We start from the raw sequence: 8230 nt of genomic DNA on the forward strand, positions 1-8230 counted from the left end.
ACATTTTAAGTGCAAACTGCAATATATCTCAGAACAACAGACTGGTTCCAAATAGGAAAAGGAGTACGTCAAGGCTGTATATTGTCACTCTGCTTATTTAACTTCTATGCAGAGTACATCATGAGAAACGCTGGACTGGAAGAAACACAAGCTGGAATCAAGATTGCCGGGAGAAATATCAATAACCTCAGATATGCAGATGACACCAACCTTAAGGCAGAAAGTGAAGAGGAGCTAAAAAGCCTCTTGATGAAAGTGAAAGAGGAGAGTGAAAAAGTTGACCTAAAGCTCAACATTCAGAAAACGAAGATCATGGCATCTGGTCCCATCACTTCATGGGAAATAGATGGGGAAACAGTAGAAACTGTGTCAGACTTTATTTTTTTGGGCTCCAAAATCACTGCAGATGGTGACTGCAGCCATGAAATTAAAAGACGCTTACTCCTTGGAAGAAAAGTTATGACCAACCTAGATAGTATATTCAAAAGCAGAGACATTACTTTGCCGACTAAGGTCCGTCTAGTCAAGGCTATGGTTTTTCCTGTGGTCATGTATGGATGTGAGAGTTGGACTGTGAAGAAGGCTGAGTGCCCAAGAATTGATGCGTTTGAACTGTGGTGTTGGAGAAGACCCTTGAGAGTCCCTTGGACTGCAGGGAGATCCAAGCAGTCCGTTCTGAAGATCAGCCCTGGGATTTCTTTGGAAGGAATGATGCTAAAGCTGAAACTCAGTACTTTGGTCACCTCATGTGAAGAGTTGACTCATTGGAAAAGACTCTGATGCTGGGAGGGATTGGGAGCAGGAGGAGAAGGGGACGACCGAGGATGAGATGGCTGGATGGCATCACGGACTTGATGGACGTGACTCTCAGTGAAGTCCGGGAGTTGGTGATGGACAGGGAGGGCTGGCGTGCTGCGATTCATGGGGTCGCAAAGACTGAGCGACTGAACTGAACTGAGGCGGTTTTCTGGGGAGGGCACTGGCGACCCACTCCAGTATTCTTGCCTGGAGAATCCCAGGGATGGGGGAACCTGGTGGGCTGCCATCCATGGGGTTGCACAGAGTCGGACACGATTGAAGCGACTTAGCAGCAGCAGCAGCAGCAGCAGCAGACAGTTTTCAGATGGGCTTCTGAGAAGCCCTGGGTTTTGAGTAGTGATTCTTCTGAGCAGGGGGAGGGGAAGAGGAGGCAGAGAAAGAGGACACTGCAAAGAGACAGTGGAGCTTAGCATAGCTTTCCAAAGCGTAGCAATTGACAAATAAGATGTTTGAGGAAACAGCTTGCAAATGATGTATGTAATGACATCTCAAGTGCTTGAAAGGGACTTCCCTGGTGGTCTAATGAATAAGACTCTGCACTCCCAATGCAGGGGGCCTGGGTTTGATTCCCGGTCAGGGAACGAGATCCACATACCACAACTAAACCCAAACAAATAAATATTTAAAGAAGAAAAAGAAGCTAAAGTGCTTGGAGAATTTAGTATCTTAAACAAGTTAAGAATTTCCCTTTCACTCTTGCTATTAACACCATTATTTAGCCAAACATTTGGAACTTTAGCAAACCATTTAGATCCTAAGAAAAAGATTATAAAATTCAAACTGACCTCTGTATTATCACACACTCCTAAAGTCAAATTTTCTTATACTTGATCCAACAGCAATGGCTACAAAATACACCCTCTTAGAGCTAGACTGTAATGTTCTATTTTTCCAGAAAAATCAAGTAGTGGTAATCTCCTTATTCACAGAAAGAAAAAAAAAATGTATGTGTATAGAAAATTCTCACTTGAGTTTTTCTTTCATGAACTTTCTTCAGCAGTTGGTGCCCATGACCACTACTGATAACAAGTGGGACCAGAATTAAATCAATAAATAAGCAGTGAAAGAAAGTTAACCAAAACCTTGGAAAAGGGCCAGGTTCAACTTGTTATTTCATGGGCACTCGGGCAATGCTTTTAGAGAGCACACATGTTCTGTGGTTCTATTTTTGTTCCCAATCCTCTCGGCAGAACTACATGTCAATATTTCATGGCCTCCCACACCCCTAAACTTTCAAGTGTTCAGATATTTGAACCAGCCTGAAACCACCGAAGTATATGCTGTTAATGTTTTAATACAATGGAGCGCAGAACCTCTGCGTGCTCAAGAGCTCGCCTGCCAACTTTGCAGGCTATTTGAGAAGCCACAGGGTGATACACAACCATTAACATCAGCTGTGCTATTTGTGATCTGTGGCAACTCACCCACGGGGAGCTGAGGACACTGCCTCCCAGAACATTGCATCCTCAGTCCTGAAATGAACAGCAGTTTGATGTGATTGCAAAACACAGGGGGAGAATTTGGAAAAGCATATGGTAGCCCCAATTCCATGGGACCTGTCCACACATTCCCAACGCCCTTCTAACTGTTAGGAAGGATTTACCAAAGTTGTAGGCGTGAGAGCCAGCCCATGGCACCTCAAGCAAGAAAGTTTGCCTTCCCGGTCTGCGTCGTGACCTCAGGGAAATTATGAACTCATGTTTAGTGAAATTCGAGAGGGAGTTGATAACAAACTCTTTTCCAAATATACAGTAGAGGAATTTGGGGAAGAAGAAGGAAATAATATCTAGACTAAAAATCTCCAGCCTCAATGGCCTGTGACAACAAAACAAGGTTATACCTCCTAATTTCTAGAAATTTGCCCACCTTCAAAGCTCCAAAGATTTCTGCATCTCTTCCTAGCGATCTCCTCTTGTGCAGCCCAGGAACCACTCCTTCAAGGCTCTTCAATATGTGCCTTGCTGTTGGCTTGCGGGATTATTGCCCCCACACCACTGCTGCCGGCCATGAAGGATCCAGAGACACAAGACCAAGCTAGAGTTTGCACCAAAATTTATGATAGGCAGGGAAAAAAACTGAAGAGTAACACAGGAACCAGCTACACACAGCGCGTGCAAACCCAAACTGGCCTTGGGTACTCTGTGGATAGTACTCATTGGTTTCAGCTGTTCTCCTGCTTCTTCCTACCTTCTCCTTAACTGGGGGTTAACCAGGGCCTCTTAAAGTGCCAACGTGTAACTTACGTCTCAGAAGTTCTAGAAATAGAAAACCTTGAATATAAGCAGCATGAGGACAAAATAAATGGGATACAGTACTCAAAAAAGTGCATTTTGAAGTATGTTACAGAGAGAGAAAGAGAAGAAGGGAGGGAGATGGGGGAGGGGTGGAGATGGAGAGAGTAAAAGGGGGAAGAGAGAGAAAAAAAGGAGAGAGAAAGACTGAGAATTATGGGCCCGTACCTATGTCCAAATGGTATCTTACACATGGTTTGAACGTTCAGAAAGCCCAGGAGATATCCACAGTCCTGCTAAGCCTGCTCATAAGTTTCTGATCTTTAGCCTTTCAAAGGTTATAGCTGTGGAAATGCAGATGCTGTAGTTTGAAAGTACCAGGAATCTCTGGGTCTCAAAATCAAAGCCAATTTCCATTAAATTACAAAATCTGCGGCTTGAGCTTCAGAGCACCATATGGAAATAGGGAAAGAGTTCTACTATACCAATTTCATCTGTAGCACTTTAGGATTTTATAATTTTTAACATGTTTCTTGTTTATTATCGGCCTCTCTCCCATGGGACTAGAAGTTCTGTGAGGACAGAAGACATAATTCTCTTGCCTATTAATTTATATTGTTGTTGTTGTTTAGTCCCAGAGTCATCTCTGACTCTTTTTGAAGCCCCATGGACTGTAGCCCCCCAGGCTCCTCTGTCCATGGGATTTTCTCAGGGAAAGAATACTGGAGCGGGTGGCTATTTCCTTCTCCAGGGGATCTTCCTGCCCCAGGGATTGAACCTGTGTCTCCTGCATTGGAAGGCAGGTTCTTTACCACTGAGCCACATTAATATCCCCATATTAAGTCTAGGACATAGTTGGAACTCAAAAAAAAGAAAAATTACAAATGATTAACTAAAGGATCTGGAGAGCAGGAGAAAAACAAAAAACGAGTACAGCTAGTGAGTAACATGGCAGTGAATTAACCAGCTGGTGGACTGGCCAGCACAGGGCAGATCCCCATAATGTGACAAGTCCTCCCCAGTAACAAGGTAACACCAGATGTGATGGGGAGAGAGATCTTGCTCCTGAGGAACAACTGGGAATTAGAGAATTTTCTCATTGAAAGGGCTAGGAGATAAGCTTAGTGACTTTGGGATGTTCCAAAGCCAGGTTACTGCCAACCTAGGGGAGAATCCAGTCCTCCCAGCTCCTGGCTTTAAGTGCCATAGTCTCTGAAGCTGCTGCTGCTGCTGCTAAGTCGCTTCAGTCGTGTCCAACTCTGTGCGACCCCATAGACGGCAGCCCACCAGGCTCCCCCGTCCCTGGGATTCTCTAGGCAAGAATACTGGAGTGGGTTGCCGTTTCCTTCTCCAATGCATGAAAGTGAAAAGTGAAAGTCAAGTCACTCAGTCGTGTCCGACTCTTAGCGACCCCATGGGCTGCAGCCTACCAGGCTCCTCCGTCCAGGGGATTTTCCAGGCAAGAGTGCTGGAGTGGGGTGCCATTGCCTTCTCCGATTCTCTGAAGCAGTGGCAGCAAATAGAGATGTGAATGTTAACATAATGTCCATTAACAGAGGAATAGATGAAGATGTGATCCATATATACAATAGGACATTACTCAGTCATAAAAAAGAATGAAATAATGCCATCTGCAGCATCAAGGATGGACCTAGAGACTCACACTGAATGAAGTCAGACAAAGACAAATATTATATATCACTTTAGTGGAATCTAAAAAAAATACACTTATTTACAAAACAGAAATAGAATTATAGATGTAGAAAATAAACTTATGGTTACTAGGGGTAAGGAGGGCGATAAATTGGGAGACTGGGATTGACATACACACTATTATATATAAAATATGTAATTAATAAGGACCTACTGTATAGGTAGGGTATGGGTAACTCTACTCAGTATTCTAAAATGATCTGTATGGGAAAAAAAAGTCTTTAAAAAGTGAATATACTTATATGTATAACAGATTCAGTTTGCTGAACAGCAAACTTGTTACAAAGTAACAACATTGTAAACCAACTATATGCCAATAAAAGTTTTTTTAAAAAAGATGGGCTGGAACTCCTGGCAATTGACTCACCAGCCTTCTTCCAGCTCCATAAATACACACAATGGCCTCCCAGTCCAAAGGCTTGATTTAAAGGATGAGAAGAGGCAAAATCTGCAGAGTTGATCCCTGAGCTGAACAGGGATGGGGGAATACACTGTCAGGGTGGGGGTGGGGGTGAGAAGTTGGCAGGTTCGCAAGGAGGAGGGTGGGGGAAGGTTCTGGGCTTTGAGAAAGAACATCCACAGAGAAGGAGGGCTGTGCTGTGTTGCTACAGCTGGGGAGCGTGGGAGGCATGGAAAGAGATCACAGAGGGGGAGCTGCAGGAATGGCAGTGAGATGCCTGAGTACCCTGGATCTCCAGTCTCGACTGCACAGCACAGTGGTCGCCGTGAGGCCTTGGAGCCCCCTACCAGTTCCTGGTCGAGAGTTCCTGCCATCTTAGACCCTGGCCCCAGGACCTAGGGGCTCTGTGGTTGTCCCTGCCTTCTGCCCAGTCCCAAGCTGTGTCTCTCAGAGACTTCTCACCCCACTTCATCAGAAGAGTAACTCAAGCACGGGTTCACATTATTTAATTTTTCACTCTGAAAGTTCAAAGGCTTCACAGCTGCTGTTGCTTCTAATCTGACATTTGCTGCTTAACCTAAACCCAGAAAACTCTGCCATAAAAGGCACAGAACTTCCCACAGGTTTAAAAAATAAAAATCCAACACAAAGTCTGTAAAATATAAGGGTGAGCAAAGAGGATGTGTCCATGAACTTGGTTTATACCTGCCCTATGAATGAATTGATTCTGCTAATCTCACCTTTAAGCTACAATTCACTTGCAGAGTGATTTGTAACCACCTTGGCAAAGCTGATGGTGACAGTTGGTAGATGCGGCTGGATTCTGTGGTTATCCTCAGGTTACAAATAAGCTGTTTGTGTTCACGAGGCTGTATCCTATGGCACTTGCTCTGTTTTGTAAACTGTGTCAGCGCGAACTCTAATAGCATCTCAGATTTATTTGGCAATATTCTTCAGAAAAATCTCAGGATGCTTTTCACATATGCCATTCTTTTATTCCTTTAGGACTTCCATTGAAAAGATTCTTAGAGGCAGACATAAAATAAGAAATCCATTCTTTCCTTTGGGAGCGCTCTATTAAGTGTTCCCCAGGTCAGTGAAATCCGCTTCACATTTATAGATATTCTTCTTACCTATCCTGTGTGTGATTTTTCTCTCCAGTCTTCTACCTGCACCCTCTGTTCTAAGCATATTTTCTTGTGAGACACTGTCTTTTTGGCTCCCTGGCTTTCTCTATCACCACCTTGCCAGGCTCTCGCTTTTTTCTTGTGCCTGAACTATATCAGGTGGAGATTTCAAGTTTTCTTCTTTTAAAAGTTTATTTATTTTAATTGGAGGATAATTACTTTACAATATTGTGATGGCTTTGCCATCTATCAACACGAATCAGCCCTCTCTCCTGAACCTATCTTCCCTCCCTACCCCATCCCTCCAGACTGTCAGAGCACCAAAATAGAAAGCCTGGAAATAAATCTACATTCCTATGGACACCTCATCTTTGACAAAGGAGGCAAAAATACACAGTGGAGAAAAGACAGTCTCTTCAACAACTGGTGCTTGCAAAACTGGTTAACTATGTGTAAAAGAATGAATTAGAATACTTTCTAACACCATACACAAAAATAAACTCAAGATGGATTAAAACTCTAAACCTAATACCAGAAACTATAAACCTCTTAGAGGAAAACATAGGCAGAACACTCTCTGACATAAATCACAGCAAGGTCCTTTATGACCCATCTCTTAGAGTAATGGAAATAAAAATAAACAAATGGGACCTAATAAAACTTAAAAGCTTTGTCATAATTTCAAGTATTCTTATCTCAGGACTTCCCTGGTAGTCCAACGGTTAAGACTCTGAGCTTTCCTTGCCAGGGGGTGTGGGTTCAATCCTTGGTTGGGGAACAAAGATCCCACAAGCCATGCAGTACAACCAAAAAGTTAAAAACAAAAAAAAAATTAAAGTACTCTTTTCTCTGTTTTCTATTTGTTTTTCTCCCTTACTTCCTAACAACCAAAATGTGAAAATATAATTCCAAAGTGAGATACTGGACAAATTTTCAGAGCTAGGCACTGAGAGTTAGCTGGTTCAACATTTGAAATGCACCACCTTATTTCAGGTGGGCTTCCCTGGTGGTTCAGCAGTAAAGAACCCACCTGCAGTGCTGGAGATCACCTGCATTGCAAGAGATGTGGGTTCGATCCCTGAGTCAGGAAGATCCCCTGGAGAAGGAAATGGCAACCCACTCCAGTATCCTTACCTGGGAAATGCCATAGACAGAGGAGCCTGGCAGGCTACAGACCATGAGGTCACAAGAGTCAGACAGAACCTGGTGACTAAACCACCACCACCAGCTTATTTCAGAGAAGTGAACTTTATAACTTCAGGGAGATGGCACATAGTTGTTTAAAATAATTTTTTAATTAATTTATTTAATTGGAGGCTAATTACTTTACAATATTGTAGAATATTTTTTCCATACATTGGCATAAATCAGCCATGGGTGTACATGTGTCCCCCATCCTGAACCCCCCTCCCAACTCCCTCCCCATCCCATCCCTCAATATTCAATGTTGTGCTTCATGGATTTGTGTTCTTTTTTCTTTCTCATTTATACTCATCTCCAACTTAACAGAAATCCAGGCTCTGTGTAGCAAATGACCTAGTTAGTAACTTAGGCTTGAGGGCTTTCCTTGCCACAAGGAGTTTATAATCTAGTCATCTACACCCAACCTCGATAGGGGTCCTATCACTTCTTTCCTACTACGTTTACTTGCATCCATTCTTTGAATTCATTTAGGAAAACAAAACAAAACATTTGTTAGCACCTTCTGTATACAGTGCTAAATTCTGGCATGTGTGTGTGCTTAGTCGCTCAGTCGTGTCAAACTCTCTGCGACCCCATGGACTGTAACCCACTAGGTTTCCCTGTCCATGGGATTCTCCAGGCAAGAATACTGAAGTGGGTTGCCATGCCCTCCTCCAGGGGATCTTCCCAACCCAGGGATCAAACCCATGTCTCCTTCTTTGCAGGCAGCTTCTTTACCATCTGAGCCACCAGGGAAG

General features: G+C 43.4%; 1 non-coding gene across 1 annotated transcript; it reads left to right on the forward strand.

Annotated features, from left to right (window-relative positions):
* The first annotated feature begins 1327 nt into the window (after window positions 1-1327).
* On the forward strand, window positions 1328-1400 carry TRNAG-CCC (transfer RNA glycine (anticodon CCC)). The gene has a single exon. It is a non-coding gene; the product is annotated as a tRNA-Gly (tRNA).
* The last annotated feature ends 6830 nt before the right edge of the window (window positions 1401-8230 follow it).

The sequence above is a fragment of the Budorcas taxicolor genome, chromosome 13 (genome assembly GCF_023091745.1).
Source record: "Budorcas taxicolor isolate Tak-1 chromosome 13, Takin1.1, whole genome shotgun sequence".
Lineage (NCBI taxonomy): Eukaryota > Metazoa > Chordata > Mammalia > Artiodactyla > Bovidae > Budorcas > Budorcas taxicolor.